The sequence below is a fragment of the Bacillus rossius genome, assembly GCF_032445375.1.
Source record: "Bacillus rossius redtenbacheri isolate Brsri chromosome 4 unlocalized genomic scaffold, Brsri_v3 Brsri_v3_scf4_1, whole genome shotgun sequence".
Classification (NCBI taxonomy): Eukaryota; Metazoa; Arthropoda; class Insecta; order Phasmatodea; family Bacillidae; genus Bacillus; species Bacillus rossius.
In genome coordinates, this window is record NW_026962010.1 from 26,802,309 (window position 1) to 26,810,548 (window position 8,240).

An 8,240-nucleotide genomic window follows, 5' to 3' on the forward strand; every position below is an offset into this window, starting at 1 on the left:
GATCCTTTTTTGAACCCCAACATGTTTTCCCTTCATGTTAGACCCGTTATCATACCCCTGGCCTCGCATGTTGTTTAAAGCTATTCCTCTTTTTGACAACTCATCCAACAAAAGAGCTGTTAGTCCTTCTCCAGATGTATCAAACGCTTGCAGAAACCCAAGGAAGTATTCTTTGATTATTGCGTTTTCTCCTGGTATAGCGTGAACAAATCTGACTACTAGAGTCATCTGTTCTTGGTGGCTAACGTCAGGTGTACAGTCAAGAATGATGGAATAGTAGGTAGCTTTATGCAATTCACTTAAGATGAATTCATTAACTTTACGAGCAAGTACATCTATGAACTCATTTTGTATCTCTTTGCTTAAATAGTGTACACGAGTTTCTTTCGAAGTTATCCTGCGAAGATGTTCAGAGAGAACAGCGTCAAATCTGGAAATGTGCTCCACTAGTTTCAAAAAGTTTCCGTTATTTTCTTGGAAAATCTTATCATTAGTGCCACGAAAAGCTAATCCTTGAGCTCCAAGGAACTGCACTATAGTAACAAGTCGCTTCAAAACTTCATACCAATGCTCTGTTTCTGATTTTATGATGCGTTGGTTTTCGTCGTCAATGGTTTTCCCTGACTTCAATCTCTGGGAAAGTTCTCGATAAGAAATGGCAGCTGTTATATGATGAGGTGACTTTTCGTGTTGGCGTAACAATGTTGACATGTTTTGCCAATCAGAGTAACCCTCTGTTCCAGAAACAGATATAACTTCATTACTGAAGAGTTTACAAAAGAAACAAACTACTGAATTTTTCGATTTTGAGTACACGAGCCATTCTCTGTCGATTTCTTCTCCATTTGACAATTTTTGTTTATAATTGGCAACTGTGAAGCGTCTGCCAGATTTATGGTCAACAGGAAATTTAAAATGTTTAACCTGCACAGGGCCTTTCTCGACGAGAACTTGACGGATGTCATCGGTGATTTTAGCCGGCCATTCTCCACAGTCGTCAAGATCGTTCCTGTTTTCCTTGAGATGAAAATCCTGAAAACACATCAACACAGTGGTTAATTTCAGTGGGAACGCAACATAACGGCGTTCCCTTACCTCCCAAGAGTGCCGGAACGCAAGGGAACGCACGTAATTCGTAACTTGTAAAACTACAAATAAAAAAAAGTAATGGTTAGGATCAATTTTAGGCTTTGCTCGCGATCAGGGAGGGAAGTCAGTCATCTCGCCCGCGCTACACAATAACAAAACAAAAACCCCCGCCACTCTATTAAAACAGCTGTTTGTAAATGTTTGTTAGAAGTCTAGTCGGAAACCGAGAGGGTCAAAATCAGCACTTTAAGTATGTGTAATAATATAAAAATTGTTGTGATTTTATTACATCGTTTTTTGATTTGGATTAACATTAATAATAAAGTTAAAAACGAATTTTGAAAAAATAATTTTTGTTCATCCTCCCTTAATGGTGTGCTATAAGCTACGATTTCATGATCGGCTACTTACCAAATATAGAAACAATTGAACAAAAAGCACCTAAAATATATTCAAATTTACCTGCAGTGGATGTTGTTCGATGTTCTCAGATTCAATTTGAACAGTTGGTCTAGATGATTTGGGTAATGGAATAACCAAAGTTTCCTCGGAATCAGAATCCTGAAACACGTGTAACACATGTTGGATACTAAATCATCCCATAGAAAATGCACAACAAAAGTTGAGAAAATTTAATTTTTCGTTTAGTTTAAAAGTACAGATAAATATAATAATTGCTCTCTTACCTGCATTGTTTGTTGTTCTGCGGTGTCGTTCTTATGAGACTCAGACTCTACGGAAGAGCCAACTTAAGATCTAACAAAAAATTTACTCATTGCTTTCGCCTGTTTTTCGTTTTCTCTTTCCATGTCCTTTTTTCTTTTTCTATAAAAAGTACCCGTAGGTTTCTTCTTGTCCGCCATGATACCACCACAATAATAATATCAAACTGGACAGTGGCGTGTGCATGCACTTGTCGAGTTGACAGATAGCAATAGCACTGAGACTGAGCGGTGCAGTGAGCAGGCACTTACGGTGGGTCGGGGGCAGCGGGAGGAGGGTGGGGAGGGCTTCACGTTGTGACAGGAAAGCAGGGAAGCACCGCGCGGCGCGCACCACCACCACATGAGTCATCGCCATCGCATCACCACCGATGCTCGCATATTGCTGTATTAGCAAACAGAAACACTCTATCTTTTATAAAATTATAATCATGTTCATGGCGTTTATTTATTTATAAAACTATTTTGCTCAAATAAATTAAAAAAATTTTGTATTTTTTTTCCCGATAGCTCCGTTGGCGCCACTGCCCGCGTGGCGCCACATGCGGCCGCATGTGCCGCATGGGCCTGGCGCCGGCCCTGCTTGGAATACAAGTAAACGTTCTCGAACCGAAGACCGTTTGGTTCCTCCAGTAAACTCAGTAGAACGCACGTCTTGCCACAGTTTGACGGTCCTGCTATGATGTAACGTACGGTGGACGGTAATAATACACCATGTCGCGATTCGCGACCGCTAGTTTCATCGTCTTGCGTAATGCGCACGGACAAACACACTTCTTGCTTGACTACCTCCATTGCTACTGACGAACATCCTATAAGAACAATCGTATTTATTGATTTTAGGTCAGTTGTATGTAATGCCTCGAAGAGGTAAGAACAATAAACACATCGGTGCAGGACTCGTAAATTTGCTGATAAACAATCTACCATTCGAGCTGCACATTCCCGGCTACAGATTTTGCGGCCCCGGCACTAAACTAGCGAAAAGGTTAGCTCGCGGTGACGTGGGCATTAATTCTCTCGACGAAAAGTGCAAGCAGCACGATATTGCGTATTCCCTCAGCAAGGATCTGGAATCCAGGCACCGGGCCGACGAGACATTGGCACAGGAAGCTGAAGATATTAGTAAATCGTCGCACGCGGGTCTAGGAGAAAAAATCGCGGCCTGGGGCGTATCTAAAATCATGAAGGCAAAGACCAAATTAGGAATGGGTGCCCGTAAACCCAGAACTCGCAAGACCAAGAAACGCAAGATACAAAGATCCAATAAGAAAAAAGGGGGATTTTTACCGTTGCTGGTGCCCGCTATAGGCGCATTAGGCGGGATCGCAGCAGCCGCTTCCAACATTGCTAGGGCCGTGAATACGTCCAAGAACCAGCGAAAGCAGTTGGAGGAAGCACGTAGACATAATGCAAGCATGGAAGCCATTGCCATGGGTAAAAAAAACGGTGCAGGACTGTACCTACGTCCTCACAAATCAGGCCGAGGCATGAAAAAGAAACGAAAATCCTAAGTTCTTTGCCGAAACGTCCGCTCACCAACGTAGATTTAATAAAGTACGCACACAAATTGAAAATACCAAATTTCCGCGGCGTGTTTATGCGAGACACTTTACCCAGCCAACCAAAAACCAACGAACGCGCCATAATTAATTTAGACACGTCGCGTCGGCAGGTCGCGGCACGCACTGGGTGGCGTACATAAAGTCTGGGAAAAAAGCTACTTACTACGACAGTTTCGGTAATTTGAGACCTCCACCTGAACTTAGGTGGTACCTGGGTCGGTCTACTACATTGTTCTACAATTACAAAACGGAACAGAAGCCTAATCAAACAAACTGCGGTCACTTGTGCTTGAGATTCCTAAGTATAAAATAAATGAACAGTAGCGAAAATAAGTCAGTCATGTCCGTAACACTGATATTGTCAGGCCGTAGCTCACAGCTACGAGCCACATTCTACCCACCACTGGACTTGAACGGAGAATGGAGCATCGGGCTCGCAGATTTTCAAACGTATAATGCCATACCAAACATTGACGACGAAAACTGCAAAATGTGCTTCTTGAAAAGCGATGGAACATCAACTCGGGAAATTTCCATACCTACCGGGGCGTACGAGTTGATCGATATTTCGAATTACATCAAGCAAGCTTTGACTCCAAACACAGTTTTCGAATTGCGAGATAATCCAAACACGCTACAATGCGAACTCTTTTGCAGTGAAAATGTCGACTTTACGAAACCCAGGACCATAGGTTCTATGCTGGGATTCGAACCGAAAATATACGCGGCCAAGACCTTGCACGTCTCCTCGTTACCCGTACAAATAATGCCTGTGAATGTAGTATGTGTAAACTGTAATTTCGCAAGTGGAACGTACCTCAACGGTAGACTAATCAACATGCTCCACGAGTTTTCGCCAACGGTCCCGCCTGGATATAAACTGGTCGAAGTACCGAAAAGTATCATTTACGCCCCTGTGCTCGCCAAAACAGTACACGAAGTGGTATTCAACATTGTCGATCAAAACGATAAACTAGTAAATTTTAGAAACGAAGAAATCACACTACGTTTACACTTGAAGCGATGGGACTGATTTTCAAGGCCTATAAATCAAAGAAGCGACACGAACCCAGGACCAGTCTGTTGCGAGGCCGCGCTGCGCTAACACCTCTTAACGTGAAGTATCTCCGCAGTTTAGGCTACAAAGTTCACAAGCATGGAAGATTATTTAAACGTGTCAGAAAAAGCTCAGTTTAGCGACGAGGTAAATAAATTTGAATACCACTGCTACGCACCCTACCTCCAAGGGCCGTATATGCCCGGTAGGGAAATACGCATTCCGGTACAGAAACAAGACGTTTATACTCTACCATGCCAGTCGTTTATTCGTATAAGAGGCACGCTGACAAAGGCGGACGGATCACATCCCACAACTGCATATTTCGGACGAAACGGAATATTGCATTTATTCGAACGAGTTATTTTCGAATTGAATAATATTGCGATCGACGAATCGTGGGACTTGGGCATTACTGCCACGATGAAAAATTACCTGTCACTAACACCGAACGACCTGAGCGCGACCAAAATCGCGGGTTTTGGAATGGAAACCGATTTCAAAATCCCCATTTACGAATCTGGTAAATTCGAAGTTAGCATACCGCTTTCGATGCTTCTCGGCTTCGCAGAGGATTACAAGAAAATATTGATTCAAGCCCGCCAAGAACTTGTGTTAATTCTAGCGACAACGCACCTGAATGCCGTCGTGGGAGCACCCGGAAACGACCCCCAGCCGGTCGCAGTCACCGTCACGAGCACCGAGTGGTTTGTTCCGCACATAACCGTCAGCACGAAAGAAAGGCTCAGACTATTAAGTTACGTCAAAAAAGACAAGACGGTCGAAATTTCTTTCAGGAGCTGGAATCTCGTAACTTGCCCCTTACTGACCCAGAACAGACGCAATCACTGGGTCGTCAAGACGTCGAGCAGAACAGAAAAACCGAGATATATAATATTAGCTTTGCAGACAGACAGACAAATGAACTTGAAAGCCGACAGGTCGGTGTTTGACCACTGTTTTATGGAAAATGTAAAATTATTTTTAAACAGCGAAAGCTACCCGTACGTGGACATGAACATTGATTTCGAAAATGGCGGTATTTCCTTGCCATATCACATGTACACGCAGTTCCAATCTTCGTACCACGGACGGGAATCGCACCCAATTCTGAGTCCAGACACCTACAAAACATTGGCTCCGCTAATCCTATTTGATGTGAGCAAACAAGACGAATCGATTCGTAGTTCAATGATTGATTGTCGATTGGAAATTTCCACGAAAAATGACGTACCGCCACTCACAGCGGCGTTCTGTCTGATCCTACACGACAGAGTAATTAATTACGATGCGTTTTCAGGTCTCGTGAAAATATTGAGCTAGATATAAATACGACTGCATGCATCATTACAACATCAGTTGGCGACAAGATGTACTGCAACCTGCAAGGTTTCCAGAGCCAAAACGGCTTTGTTCTCAAAGAAATTGCCGTCACCTCCGGAGACAAGACTCGAACCCGCACCTTCCGACCCCCGTATCCGTGGAACCTACTAGACGAAAAAAGTAAACGCTCGAATGAATGGCTATGTAAATATTATCACGGACTAGAGTGGGACGAAGGAAAAATCCCATACCACCAAGTGAAAAACACACTTCAAGATTTACTAGTCCAAAACGAAATAATATACGTTGCCGGACCTGAACAGAAGAAATGGCTACGAGATCTATGTGACGACGGAACAGTTGAAATTGTAGATATACAGACCGACTATGGCTGTCCTTCCCTACGCAAACTCTGTTCAATGTACGAAGCTAAGCATACAAACGACAAGTTCGAACATGTCTGTGCCTGTTCAAACTCGCAGCTAATGCAGAAATGGCACTCGCATCAGTGCGAATAATTTTTTTTAAATTTTCAATATTGGCAAACCCGATTTTTTTTTTAATAGTGGCACATCTGATTATTATTATTATTTTTTTGCTATAAATAGCTCGAAAATCGAGCTCTATCAATCAGTTTATGTTCGGACACGATGATGACGCCATTCCAGCCGGAAACCGAGTACCTGAGCGTTAAACCAGACTTCAACTGTGTCGAATATAGTTTCCTGGATGAAGAAGAAAATTTACGTACTTATACGGAAATCTGTTACGGCGGAGTATTGCATTTCCTAATGGCTCATTCGCCACGCAGTTACGAACCATCCCAGCAACAAATAAACTGTACCGGTCCGGATACGTGCGTCGTGTTTAACCTCAGACCGACAACCGTACTTCCATGCAGCACAGAAGAAATTCTCCACAAGACTCTACACGCATCCGACTGCACGCCAGAAGACTGTAGCGGTATCGTTCCGGGCACCCTGGACTGCAGTGAACAGTCCAAACACATGTCTACGAGACGCAGCGACCCGTCCAAACTCGCCGCTTCGAAGCGCAGCGACCTGTCCAGACCTGAACTCAAGGCTTCCAAACCCAAGACTAGGACACGTCGTCGCAGCATCAAGAAACGAGGATTGAGCTTCGTTACGCCGCAGATCTACAGTGATAATGCTACGGACTTTTACGAATTTGATTCTGTAAAAACCATTCGTAGCGCCCTGTGTTCTGTACTCTCCGCCTTGTTAGATGTTTTGAAATAAATAAATAAAAAATAGAGTACATAATTTTAATATCGTGTTTTTATTTACTTTGTCCTTTCATATAAATCTATACGTAGCACGAAGGTCTCATTAAAATACCTAAAAGTTAGTAAAATTTGGTTAGAAAAAATAATAAGTGTTGAAGAATTAAAAAAAAATGTATTTATTATTTTTCAGTAAATTATTATTTAAATATGAAAGTGATGAAAATAACCTAATCTATAAAGTGTCATAATATATAATTTTTCAATAAGGTGGTAATTATTTCTTCTGGAGCATGACGATTCACGTGGCGACTCTTCCAGCTGCCAGGAGCTGAATGATTCTGATTGGCTAGTGAGTATCCCCCCACCAAACAGGCAACATTTCCCGTCCCCCTCCTGATTTCCGCCACATTCGCTCCTCCCACTTTTCCCTCATCCCTCCCAATAATTCAAAAATAGTGCTGACCATGCTGCAGTTTTCGCGGAACCTGATTGGCTAGTGCCTGTGACCAAGGGGGGGGGGGGGGGGGGGGAATTTACCTATAAATTGCCGTGTGAGACGTCGGGGGCTTTGAGAAATTTTTTCCGTAGATTTTAAACTTTGAAATTTCTCCAGTCTCTCTTGCCTGTGTACCCGCTGCGTCCTTCACCCAGTGTGCGTAGCAGCTGTAGTGAAGGTTGCTGCTGAGCCAGCTAGTACATGACACCGCACCACCCGCGCAGCTGGGTAGAGGGGCAAGGACGCGGGAGAAAAAAAAATGTCTTGCGTGCGCGTTCCTTTCTCGGCTCACGAGTTTCGATGTGCAAACAAGAATTAAACGTAGTAGTCAACTTGTACTTACGTCTGAAAAGAATATTATTTGATTGTAAATGTAATCATTGCAGCGAGATTAGTTTCAGTGTACGAAATCTATTCGGGTTATTAGTTTTACAGTTGACATCTTTGAAATGACATGTACAGTGGCGTAGCCAGGATCTGTGTATGGGGGGTGTTAAGAAGCATGTCTCCCCCCCCCCCCCCCACCTGTATTAAAGCGGGGGGTCCGGGGGTCCTCCCCCGGAAAAATTTGGATTTTAAGGTGTAAAATAGTGCTATTTTAGCAGTTTTCGGTACTTAAATTGAAATATATTGTAATGGTAAAATGTTTTATTAATTTTGATATAATATTTGTTTGAGTGATGAATAAGAAATTAATTAAAGATTTGTGCTAAGGGGGGGGGGGGTTTGAACCCCTAACCCC